Source organism: Sparus aurata, chromosome 1 (genome assembly GCF_900880675.1).
Source record: "Sparus aurata chromosome 1, fSpaAur1.1, whole genome shotgun sequence".
In the NCBI taxonomy this organism is placed as follows: domain Eukaryota; kingdom Metazoa; phylum Chordata; class Actinopteri; order Spariformes; family Sparidae; genus Sparus; species Sparus aurata.
In genome coordinates this window covers 13038301-13051860 of record NC_044187.1, presented here as the reverse complement: position 1 = coordinate 13051860, position 13560 = coordinate 13038301, and the positions used below count along the sequence as shown (strand labels likewise).

The 13560-nt window shown below is 40.7% G+C and overlaps 1 protein-coding gene across 2 annotated transcripts in view; it reads right to left on the bottom strand.

Annotated features, from left to right (window-relative positions):
• fbxw7 (F-box and WD repeat domain containing 7) overlaps positions 1 to 13560 on the bottom strand; it is a 128628-nt gene that overhangs the window by 96997 nt on the left and 18071 nt on the right. For both annotated transcript variants that reach the window (XM_030420188.1, XM_030420197.1), the window contains one exon: positions 11000 to 11076. The gene's annotated coding sequence lies outside the window, so the exon portion shown is untranslated. The remainder of the gene's footprint in view (positions 1 to 10999; positions 11077 to 13560) is intronic.

Here is a 13560-nt window from a genome sequence, read left to right as displayed (position 1 = left end):
TGTTACACTTTTAATACAGCGACTGGACAGAGAACAATATCATCTGAGTTATAATTCCTGCATGTCTGTGATTATTTCCGGCTCAAACATCTGCATAAAAATGCCAAATTTTTCATCCCTTTTGTGTGTCAACATCTGCCCCAGTTCAACCGTTCACCTCACCGCAGATGTTTGACCTGATGAGTCTAGCGACACGCAGGGACAATGTGAACATTATTCAGCACGGTGGCTAACAGTTACCAGAGCTGATGAATCTGGGAGGCCAATGGGGGAGAGAGGTAGCGAGTGGGAGGGGCAGTCATTTTGGCAAAGCAAAGACAGCTTGGGAAAAAAACTCAAGAGTGGTCCCCTCTGTTACAGGAACTGCAGCGTGCTATTAATAGCACACATATAATAGTTTTAATTGACTATTCAAAATCATTGTATTGCTACTATTAAGTGCAATGAAGACAATGAAAAATGTTCAAGGCTATGCAGACTAAAATGACAGTTTCGCACACAAGGCGACAAAAAGCGAACGCCTTTATATGAAAATATCAGATGATGAACAGCGTATTGATTGGTATACCAGAATCAACAGGGGGGTCAAAATAAGGTACAATATTGATACATCCAGTGCTGAATCTCTACATAATGAGATTTATTAAAATATGGCAGTTCTGCAAAACTGTAGTTTAAAGCTGAAACAATTAGTTCAATTTGATTAACTGATTAGTCGGTCAGCAAAAACATTAATTGCAAGCTTTTATTTTTAGGGCTTAGAAGCCTCAGTGAGAATTACCCTTGAATTATTGATAGCTTGTAGTCATTATCTACTTGTATACTGGTATAGCTGCAATTATGAGTCTAATTAGAGGCAAGGTCACTCCCAGTTTTTCTGTCTAAGAGTTAATTAAACGGCAAAGAGGAGTTCCATTTCTCACTTCATCTTTCCCGTTTTTTTATATGTATATTTATTTATTTTGGGTCTTTTCATTGCTTTACCAATGACAGAGTGACATGAAACGTGGTGAGAGACTGGGCATGACATGCAGCAAAAGGCCACAGGTCAGTTTTGAACACTGGCCCACAGCAGTGAGGACACAGCCTCTGTACATGGGGCGCACACTCAAAGTTTTCAAATGCTGGTCTGACGACGATTACAATAGCAGCATGTGTAATTTTCGCAAACTTTTTGGGCAAGCCAATAGAGAATTATTCCCTCGAGTGATATTTCCAGGAAGAAATGAAGGTGCCCAAATATTCTGGGTCAAAGCGTTTCAAATGTGAAGATGTAATGCTTTTCTTCTATCAGGCGTTTTCAACATGTGACACTGTGGGGTCGCCTTCAGAGAGAATCTTTCTTAGCCAGTATTTGTTTACATTATGAAAAATTAACACCAATTAAAGTGTCAATTACATGTTTGCAATAGGATAATGGACATATCAACAGCGATTTCTGGATTGCTTTGATATTGGAGAATATGTTCAAAATGGGATGAATTTCAGGCAGATCCTGGAGGTATCCAGAGAGCGCCTTCTTTTAATAAAAATATCTAATCAATTTCTGGATGTTTATTCACACTGTAGATAACATATCTACAGGAGGGATAAATCATGACTGTATATAAAGACTCTTCTTAGACATGACTCCAAGAGGGGCCGTGATGTTTGACGCAAATTCGCCTCACAGTTTGAAAACTTTCGTCTTGGAAACAGAAACATTTTGGACTGTTGGTATGATAACACAAACTATTCAAAGATGCAATCGTTGATTTTAGAAAATTAAGTTTAAACACGTCTTTTGTGCAAGGAGTGAATTAGCCGAGCTCACTGCAAATAAAAGGGGGGAAAATGCCATTACTAAATGAACTATTTCCCCCTCAGCAACCTTGCACACGTGTAGGCATTTGTTTTTTTCTCCACCAGTGCTGTCCTTTTTCTTCTGGTTTCATACAATCATGAAATGGGCTCAAAAAATAATGTAATTATTTGTCAAATATAATCATAAATGCAACATTTTCACTCAAATCAAAGCATTTTCATTTTGTGCAGATATAACTCATCTTAGTTTGCCCTGCACGGAGAAAATATGGGCTCTCAGAGTTGAGTAACATCCACGAACGTCTTTACAACAAGTTTACATATTAACACACCACCTTAAAAACTGGCCTCATGTTTAAATACACCTTAAAGAAATCATTTAAAGTGTGTATCCGCAGAGAGCACAAGAGTATCTTGCCACCCATGCAGTCCATCCTGTTCAGTATTCTATATACTGGCGGGGATAAATGATGCATAAAGATCCACTCTGAAGTCAACTGCTATTAGTCTCTTACCAGGTGGATATCGCAAAGATGACAAGAGCTGTTATTGCTCCATCCGTTTATTTAGGTGAAGTGCATCATGCTCTGGTGTGCAGCTGAGACCGACTGCCAATAGTGCCCAACATAAAAAAGGTGTTGGAAAGGGTAATAATGAAGCACTTAAAGCTGTTTTCGGTGCTCACTCACTGGCACATCGCTGTGCGGTTGATCGAAGTGATACTAAAGGTGACACCTCACTGTGATTCATTGCAAGAGAGATTCCTGAAACACCAGGTTGCCGTCTCCCAGGAACAAACGGCACATCAGGAGAGAAATAGAACACAGCAAACACTGAGACCGCCATCTACCATCATCAGACACAATCTATAAAGAAAAGGAACACTGTCAAACTGGAGCAAGGACGAAGGGTGGCATTTTAAAACAACAAGTCCAGTCACATATAGTGTATTCATGTATGTTAGCAGCTAACATAGGAAGGCTGATCAGTGACAAAATGTGTGTTACATTATAAAAAATAAGCATCATGTTTACGGAATTGTTCTGTTCTTGGACTTGGTCTGAAAGACAGACCAGGGTGAAAGGTGCTCTATTCATTATTTATGAATATTGCTTTTCACTGTGTCAGCTCACTGCCTCAGTATTGATCCATAAAGCGGAGAATCACTGCACCATAGCAGAAGCTTTCAGAGGAAGACATAATGACACAAGGCTTACATCCGGCATCCATAGGGAATATCACAACTCAGTGGGCCAGCCAACCAGGCATATAACACAGTGTGACTTTCACTGTCTTATCATTTTTTCCTGTGAAAAAAAATTACTACACAACATCTACATTCTGCGGTGTGTGCTCACCAGGGATGTTTCCGATTAGTCGGCTAGTTGATTAAACGTTGCTTCCCTCGCTAGTCAACACCGGTAATACAACTAAATTAAACTTATTTTATCAATGTACACGCTAAAATTAGATATTGACATTATATGCACTGAAACGTAATGCTGCAATGCAAGCTAGTGTCAGTGTCATATCAGCTTGATTTCAGTCAGTGCGTTTACATGCACAGCTTAGTCAGATTACAGCCATAGTTCGACTATGCTGCTCAGTCGGACAACTGCAATTATCTGAGTATACATGCCGGTGAGAAAATCGAATTACTGTCGAAAGCATGTCATACCCCGGTACGCTAGGTGGCGCTGTGCCCATTTCAACTAGTGTTAACGGCGCACCTCCGGCTGACCTCTTTACGTCACTAGCTGCCTCGGCATTCAAGAAAGATGGCGTACGAAGAGCGAGACGAAGCTATATCTTTGTACACTTCGTATATGTTGTACATGATAATTACACAAGCTAGATGCACAATGGCGCTCTTTCTTGCGGTGATTTCGGAGGAAAGGCGCCGCCGCCGCCGTCCATCTACTTCTGGCTCACGGCCTCGGGGAAAAAAACTTGCGCCTGCGCAAAACGCAAAATCCGATCCGATCCGCTGGAAACGTATACATGCAGGAGTTAATGCGACTTTCAATCGAATAATCTACGTGGTGTAATTCGACTATGAGAAATCCGATCCGAATTCGATTTTAGTCAGACTAAGGTGTATACATGCATCTTAAAAATCCGATCATAGTGAGACTAACGAGGTAATTCGGTTTTCTTGAGTGTCATGAAAACGCACTGATTGTTTCTAGTGCGTCGTTTTGAGCCTGCTCCATGTTCCTACTTTGAGTCCTGTCGCTCCCGTTGAATGCTCAACATGGGTGAGGAATAGCTCATTAATAACACTGATAGTTACTGACAGCTGGCTAAAGGCAAATTGGCTGGAAGCTAAAAGTTTCTGGGAAGCAAACACATCATCTCATTGATGTCATTTCGAGTAGAGAAACGTATAAATCTCACAGTATAAATCATGTGTTCTCTGTTTACAAAGTACAAACATTACTTGAGTGGTTAAAACTCCAATCTGATCTCCAGCTTACAACTGGTACTTGGTTTCTTTACATGACATAACAGAATAGACCATAGTCACACAGCGGCAATTTTCAACTGACGTCATGCGAAGGGTGGGAAGCTCAAATGCTGGGATAATGTTATGATGCTGTGATTCATACTGGAAGTCATATAAACTGTGAGAATCTGACAAATCCCGATTGGTTGATAGTGAAAATGTGGCGCCATTTTCAAGATAAAACGACACACTTGATAACCCGGTATAGACCTTGTGGTTTGCAACATTATCAAACAAACAATCATGTTGTTCATCTCGACTGTTTTCTGAGAGTTGACGTACTTTTGACTGGCTGAATAGTTTAAACTTCCATTTAAACATCCCTAGTGCCCACACAGCTAATATCCAGCACTACATTAACTCAACAAAAGCATTACTGATCAATACTGTGCTCTAATGATCTGTGCCGTTTCTTATAATCAAGGAGACGAATCAGGCAAACCCGTTAATGAGTTTACAGGATGTACAATCTGAAGTCAATATCATGTGGTCACTACTGCCATCACCATGCAATGATACTTAGTGCTATGAGTGTGTTTATGAACTGAATTCATTTTCAACAACAGTCCTACTACTTGTTTAAAGGGCAACGGGTGCATGACAATCCTCCAAACTATACTATAAAAATAAAGGCCATAAAAAAGGTGCAGACAGTCATTGTAACAGTTGATGTAAAACAAAACAGCAGCCTGAAGCCACGGCAGCTTTAACTCCAACCAAAAACCAAGTCAACCTATCCCTGGATGGCGATAACTGTACTCATCTCACCACAAACGATCCCCGTGTGGTTGACAGAAAAGCTGTGTCACTGCTGGCTCATCTTCCATTGTCGACTGAAATGTGGCTTCGTTACACCACATGCTGATCCCTTAATGCCGAAGACTCCTGAGATCAACACATGTATAACCTTTAATTAGCCTTTCTTGTTGAAGTGAGGAAGGGAAATGTCAACAAAGACTATTTCGTTTCTGTATCTGGGCTTTTTATCAACGGCATATTTGCTGACACAAAAAGGGATTTGGGGATCATCGTAAATGTCTCTGTGTGTCAGAGGTCTATGTTAACACCACAGACAGTCCGCTGGATTGGATTAAAGAGAAATCTGATGCACCAATCTGGTGCAAAGTGAGAGAGGGAATTCAATATGGAGCCGTTTGCAGCCCTAAAACATTTAACATGGTTTACTGAGGAGTTCAGTAAGGCTGAGAGCAATACGTTTTCAATCAGAGGCTCAGACTGCGACGACAGAAAGATGCAAGACAACCTCTACTGTTAGCTGACGTTTTTTAATATCCTCCTCTGATAAACTCTGTTCTGTCGACTAAGAAAAAGCAGCTTTCTTTATTCAGGCTGATGTTGAATGGTAATCCAATCCAAGCATAATTTTTGTCCCTGCATTTTCCACATGTGAACACTTTGTTCCGCAAAATGTTTTTACTTACCCCAGACAAATGGATTTTTTTCAAAGAATCATTCAAACATGTATGCCTTACGTATGCCAACATCTTCAGCACTAATGTTGAAATTTTGTAGTGAAAATGCTATCACATTACCACAAATACATGAACAGTTCTATTTCCAAAACCTAACCCTCAGAACCAAAGCTCATATGCTTAAAAAGACAGCAAATATAGATATGTTTATATATAAAATGACAAACAGTAAAAACAAAAAACATTTAATCATGATCATTTCCGTCACCATCATTCACTACCATGATTAACTAATGGACTATCTCCCATCGCTCCCCCCCTCCCGTCTACTGCCAATTACACATGTTTGGCAGAGAAAAACAGAAAGAGTGAGACGTTTTCAGTTACAGTCATTCTGCAGGGAAGCGGTTTCCACTTTTACCGTTGTATCCTCGATTGAGCATTTTAAAGTCACAATCCCCATCAGTGCATAAAGCCTACTATACAGCATCTGTCTGTTGAGTGAATCTATAGCATGCTCTTTGTTAAGAGACTGGCGAAGCCCCAAGTGAGGTAGACTATTGTGATCAGTGTCTCATAGACAAAGAGCTTAGTCGATAAACCTCCGAAACAAAACACAACCACTGACGTGATCAGAACTTCACCGAGGTATATTATTCACCTGAAACAGCAATAAGATTTGGATGTAATCAAGCAGCAAATGTGATAATTAACACAGCGCTATTAATCGCTCCAAAACAATTAGTGGTTGATACATTTAAGTGGGCTTGTAAATTGTGTCCTCAATTATCCTGAAGCTCTTAAGCGTTAACACGGTGAGTGGAGAAATGCTGATGTAGTTAGGAAGTATATCAAAGTGTGCATCTATCCCGTTTCTGTTTAAAAGACTAAGAATTAAAAATTACAAATCCTCAACATGACTGAAGATGTTGCCAAGCTTGTAGACAGACCATTTCCCCTGAGTAGGCTGCACTCTAGTGGGCAAGGACTGAAAACTCAGGCAGGCCTGCAACAAATACCAGTGACTGAAGAGAAGGCAGAGTGTGGGTCGTTTCTCACCATTTCAGACTGCTTACTAGAATTCTGATTTTGTCAATAAGGTGGATTCCAACAGGCGAAATGTGCCCTGTGATGGGCGAGCATCTACCACTCTTAACACAATCAATATAGTTTAAATACATACCTACCATAACATCACAAAATTATGCAAGAAGAAGGATTTGACCATCGGCAGAACTCATTTGGGCACCAGGCCAGAGCAAAAAGACATCCACTGAAGTCACAACTTCCTGTCTCTCCGACAGCGGGACAAAGTTATATTTCCTGTTTTCAACAGGCTCTCCAAAGCATGAATGACTGAGAAAGTGTTCACCACACTCCTCAAAAGGATGACACAGATCCACACATCAACACACACTCATCCTTTATAATACAACACAGAGCTGCCTCAAAGCGAGTGATGAGGGACACAAAACTGTCGATTTTGTTTTTTCCCCCTTCGCCAAAAACTCCTAATAAAGCTAATAGGGCTATAATGCTCAACCACCCCAAACCCTTTAACATTATCACATAACAAAGCTGACATTCATACAGGAGAGTCTTTAAAAAGTGCAGTTAAAGTAAACACATGACTGGTTAGACACATTCACAGAGCTTGAGGCAAGCAGAGCTGACTGCTGTTACCACTGACCTATTCCCAGAGGGCCATGCCTCCATTTGGCTCACAGAGAGAATATTTGCTCTTCCTTAGTGTATACAATTTGATGATGTTGTTGTTTAAAGAAGATACACATGGCCCCTCATTTCATTTTAGCTTTCATCTGTTACATACTTTTAGTGTTTTCCTCACCATTGTAAGGCTTAGGCAAAGTCCCAAAGCTGTTTTGGACACAGGCGTCGGACGAAATGACTTTTTTTTTTGTCGCAATGATCCCCGCCAAAATAATTGATGATTCACAACATTCTCATTCTTGCCAAATTATGTAAATGTACATTCGAATCAATTTACTTTAAATTTAGTTTAAAAAAAAACATTTCATTGCACCACGGAACAATCCACTAATCTTTAATAAAAGCTAATTATGAAGTCCGCCTGCATAGATAAACTGTGGGCACCTCAACTCCCTGTAATTCTTTCATTTAGAAACCAATTTCCACACCTCCGATTTAACTCTTTTTGTGTGGGATCCAAGCTGAGTCTTTAACCATGCGGGACAGGTTTAGGATTTTGGACTGACCGTGAGATGCAGGCTCTCCTTCAAAATGAAAATCAGGAAATTATGGTAGGACTCTACGTTATCGAGCAAGACAGCTTTTTTTCCCAATTCACTCGTAGGAGGGTAATCTTGATTATCCCAAAAATGATTAGTCACGACGATCAATTCATCGTGACTGTTGTTTATCACAGTTCGCAATAAAATCTTGTATTGTCCCATCCCTAGTGGAGAGCATTTTGTCAGATCTGGTTGTTGTAGTTGTTTATTTATTTCCTGCTGTAGCTTTTCCAACTTTTTGTACACAGATATGGTAATAAAAATGGTTGGAAATGATTTGAAATTGCACATTTTGCTATTTCTTTCATTGAAAAACAAACATTTTCTTCCACAAATCTTAAGTGGGGAGTTGCTGCACTCTGTGTACTTATGCGTTATTTGGACTTGTGGTCATTTGCATCGACAAACATGCAGTTAATCTTTTGCGAAATATGTCCACAATTTAAAGTGATAGCGGATTCAAAGATGTTTAAACTTTCTGGACTTCTGAAATGCGCATCAGCAGCAATTTTACTGTTCCCAGCTATCCTCTGTTATCAATTGTGTGTACGCTCCTTTCTGAAGCTGGCAAAAGGCTGTTCTGAATAATTTACAGGGAATGAGTGGGTGAGAGGTGTTGGACTGATTAGGGAGGGACACAGGATGGCTAAATCTCAGTCCCTTTCAACAGTGTGCTTAGGAAGCAGTTTCAAATTCAATTTCTGAAAGGACCTTTTCAGGAAATGACAGCGGTGCACTTCTTTCTACGGAGATTCTGCAGTATACAGTCAACTTTTCGCTGGAATTCACTTACCTTGTATTCCTTAATGCTGGAGCTAAATTGAATCCAGTGAATGTAACAAGCGGAAGCATGCACAGCACCTTGACTGAACAAATATCAAGGTGATTTAGTTTCAAGATGAAATATGTGCCTCTTGCTTGCAACAAATTCATCATTCATAACATTCAAATCTTGGGCCCAAAGAGATAGCACTGGGATACAAACAGAGAAGGTGCAGTTTGTTGAAAATTAAATCCCAGACAATCATTCCTGAATTATTCAAACTCTGTATCAAATTTCCACTATCCGGTCCAAGAGACCAGGGTAACAGTTTTCGGGGGAAGGACGGCGTTAACATTTTGACATTTGAGTGCCAGTCCACACGTTAAAAATGCAGCAGCCGGCCAAGCAAGGCGCTGCTATGTGCTATCACTTTACCTTTAATTCACCGCCGCGTGCCGGGGATGAATAATTCAAGCCTTGCACCACACTCATAGCTTTGAGAGAGAATCCCGCTTACAGCAACCGGCACTGAATACACAACCAAACACATTAACTGTATGTCCTTGGCCCCACAGTCATTGTTGACAACCACACATGTGTCAACCTCAAGCTACAAGGAAAGAAATATTTGCACCACGACCATATGAAACCACGCATCTAACACAAAACATCATAATTACACAGGTGTGTAAAAAACAGTTTGAAGCCAGAGACTAGAAACAGCTATTTGTAGCTATTCATATGCCTTTAACAGCTCTCCGCTTCTATACAAACACTTCCACAGATGACCAGCACACACCTAGAATGCCTGAGTGAATTCATCTCCTGTTTGTTCATAAGGACCTCAACAACTTCCACCGTGTCTCGTGCACCGGTGTGAAAGGTCTGCTTCCTGCCCGAGCTGGTGACAATGAAACACAGGGTGGGGCCATCCGTACATCCACTGAAGTGATCGTTTTCTTGTCCTCCTTGATCTCTGTGGCACTCATTTCCACTCCATTAAGCCACACACTGCTTACACATCCTCACGGAAGGCGAGGAGGATGCACTCTGATGTGAGTCACAGACTTTTAAGGTTTCTGTGGCAGGAGGGTTTCACTTTCTGTTATAAAAAATGAACCACCAGTATTCAAAACAAGAACGAAAGGTTGTTCGGTAAAGATAAGCAGGGAATATTAACAATTTTGATATCATTTCAATCAGCTGTGCAGCCTTACGTAGAAGCTGTAATCACAGTACGGTTGAGCAAAGCTACTTCTATGCTACTGTACACAAAACTGTCTTGTAAGTAGCTCCAAAGTTCAAGCGTGCTTCTTGCTGTGCATCATAAATTAAAATTTGAAACAAACTGCCTTTGATCTACATCGAAATGTGATTTAGCTTTCTGGATTACTTCTAATAAAGCTGTCACAAATTCATCATTCCAAGTCCACCTCTGTTCTTAAGACATGGGAAACAAGACTGTACAAGAGCCTTCATGAGGCACCTATCCTTAGAAAAAATGAGTGCTGTTATCTGAACTGTACAAACTGGTCTTGAATATTCCATTTTCATCATAATTTGCTCTTGTTTTGTTCAGTGTTATCAGAAGGTCCACAACTTATTTATGGTCCTTTAATACCATAGCGGAGAGGGACTGAATTAACTTGATAACAGAAACTTAAATGGGAAACGCGTCGTTTGCCAACAAAAGCTTCAATCCTATCAGCTGTTGACACTGACAAACCCTGACCTGACCTAAACATGAGCCGGTTTATCGTGTTTGTCAGTGTTCTCAACAGTGTTAAAGTGTCTATGAATTAGCAAGAAGACACTACCCCACTTTTCATCATTGAGTTTGCTTTACTCACTGCGTCTTGCAGGTTTTATTTTGTGAAAACAAAGCTTGTGGACAAACTGCTGCTCGCAGACAAAGAGGGATACATAGAATACTAATACAATTGCAAGGTGACTAACAAATGCAGAGATTTCTTCATTATCTTTGGCCACCTGCTGTGCAGTATTTTGATCCCAGCACACTCTGACACACAAAAGGAGCAATTCAGGCAGCGTCTTTGTCATCTACAAAAGCCACATGGTTACTCTCAACCACTCCAAACAACCACAAACCTCACCATTCCTGTGTGTAATCCTATGCGATAAGCACTGCATTGAGCACAGTTACATGCACACAAAAACTTGCTGACCCCTGAGAAGTTCACAGGCTGCAGTCTTTACTTACAGTTCTCTCTGTCTGTCTTTGTTCCGGCCACAATTGGTCTTCTCCACTCCAGGTCCCGCTCTAAGGGTTGATTCTTTCTGTAGACAAAGAGAGAAAAAGAGCTGTCAGCGCAGCGATCTCAGAGGTCATCGAAGAGTTAACAGGCCGTCTGGCATACGAGAGGAGAAAGCAGTGGGGCCAGAGCGGTGAGATAAGGATGCTGGGATTTTGCCGGTTATTCTCCCAAACCCAGACAGAACACGTCAGTTAGTCAATGGGTTTGCCAGAAAAAACTACAACAGAACAATTGAACGACCTGGCACAACACCTGCACAGTGTGCAACAGTGAGTCACCGCCACAGATGCGTCAGTTCTTCCTCGGTCTCGTCTGATGGGAAGTGAAGCAGGGGCAGCTGTTGGCAAACCAGTGCACCGCTAACAGCATTAACATGATGGTGCATCTTAATGAATGTAAAATCAAACTGAAATCGGACTCTCTTCGCTTGATGTATTACGAATCCCTGCCACACAGCCCTGACCACGTTTACTGGCCTTTGTACTTGGATATCTGCCAAGTACAAACTTAAATTAACCTATATGTTGATAAGATATGCATCTGTCACACTTAAGTATCAGCCCACCCAATCTGAATCACTTTAATCTTCACACACTTCTTCATCCAAGTATTGACGTCATGATTCAAAGCTATAATTGCGTTTATGAGTGATAAATATGAATGCAAGTTTAAATGAAAGGATGATGGTGGATGGGAGACGTATCACTCGGTTCGAGTTGTTGGAACAACAGAGACACACAGTCCATTCGTGGTTGTACTCTACTGTTACAGAGTGGGTGGGTGTTGAGCCAGTAAACATTTATTTAAAGAGAGATTATAATGTAGAAAAGACACTTGGGGTGATTTGTAATCATTAAAGTCCAAGTGTGGTTTGCCTATTCAGTGCACACAGATCTTTCCACTTAGGTGCACCAGCTCATGATTCAGAATCACCCAATAATACATTCTAACTTCACTTTGTAACACACAAAGGAAAAAAGGTAGAAACAAAGGTTTTCTTCTTATAAAATAACATGCAACCCAAAATTTGGATGATCTCAATGGTTTAAAAAGAAAAAAAAGGTAGCTACAGCACACTGTTGCAGCCAATGAAAATATTTGGCCGTGCTTGATAGACTCTTGGGTGCAGGTGCCACCAAAAAATTTGCACCCTGGAGCACTGACACAGGAACATAATATTGGATAGGTGTCAGTTCCAAAATTTGAGTTTTGGTTAGGCAACCATTAGTCCTGTAACCTCGTCATATCGTGCCATATTGTTGAAACCATAACAAAGAGCAATGTTTCTCGAGTCTCTTGAGTAATTTAGGGAGTGCTTGAATCACACATGGGACAAGCAACGCTTTACAGCTGTGGTCATTTAGCAGGTTAACAGTTTAGACAGTGCTCCAATTAAATGACTACATCGAAAATGTTAGAGGGACACCTAAAGTTCACTCTCCCTCATAACATCAAAGAAGCAGGTGCTTTTTTTAAAAATTTACATCGACTTTTTTTCTGATTTTGGCCAAATAGGAGGGTACTGGAATGAAGGAGGATATAAATTATATTTTCTTTAGCTAAATTAAATGTTATTTCAGTAGTTCAGCTTCAAGCTTGAAACACCAGTCACCTCTGGATATCATCATCAAAGAGATGGTCTCTGCGGCAGCTTTCCAATAGCTCTTCTGGTAGAGTCCCTGTGATCCTTGTAACCCATTCCATATGTTCATCTGTTGAAACAGTCGAACTTAAATAAACACTGCTCTAATCGTCCAATGGTGAATTGCTTTTTTCTGTACTCGAGGGTACAATTTGCTCAGCATCAGGTCAAAACACAGATAAAGGTGTTCTTATATGAGAATTTGAGCTGCTGGTTTAGAGCAGCTGCCTACAAATGTAATTAGGCCCACTAGGCTCCCCAGCAGCACCAAGGAGCTGGCTTGTGTAGAGAGAATAGGATTTCTGAGTTGACGTAAACAAAACTGGATATGGACGTAGACTTCTGGGAAATGAGCAGATGCCCAGACAGGCTATCCAGCTGTTTGCCATTTGATAATCGTGAGACAGAAAGATGGTCGACAAACTGGAAATCTCACAATTCAGGAACTCTTACATAGGCTTTGTTTGCAGTGAGGTGCAGGATTTGAGTTGCAAAGAGATACTTTGCTCATTGTGTAATGGTGCAGCATGAAGCAACTGGTGGAGGTTGCCAGATGTGGTCACAGAGAGGTTAGACTTCATTCTGCTTGTGTGTTCTAAAGTGAAATGTGAATATCTAACTGACATGTTATTGGGCTGTTACAGAATCTGACATCTCAATATGCATTTTCACCCGCTCAAAGAACATGTGTAGACTTCTAAATTCAGTTCATCCTATTTTTCACAAGCTGCAGTGCTTGATCCAAATATTCATGCTCCTGATTTAAAACTGTAGAGTTGATAATCTTGAATTATTGATATGTAGATAAAAGTTTAACTAGGAAGCAGCACTGCTACTCTCCCAGGCTGAGGTGGACCAAACACA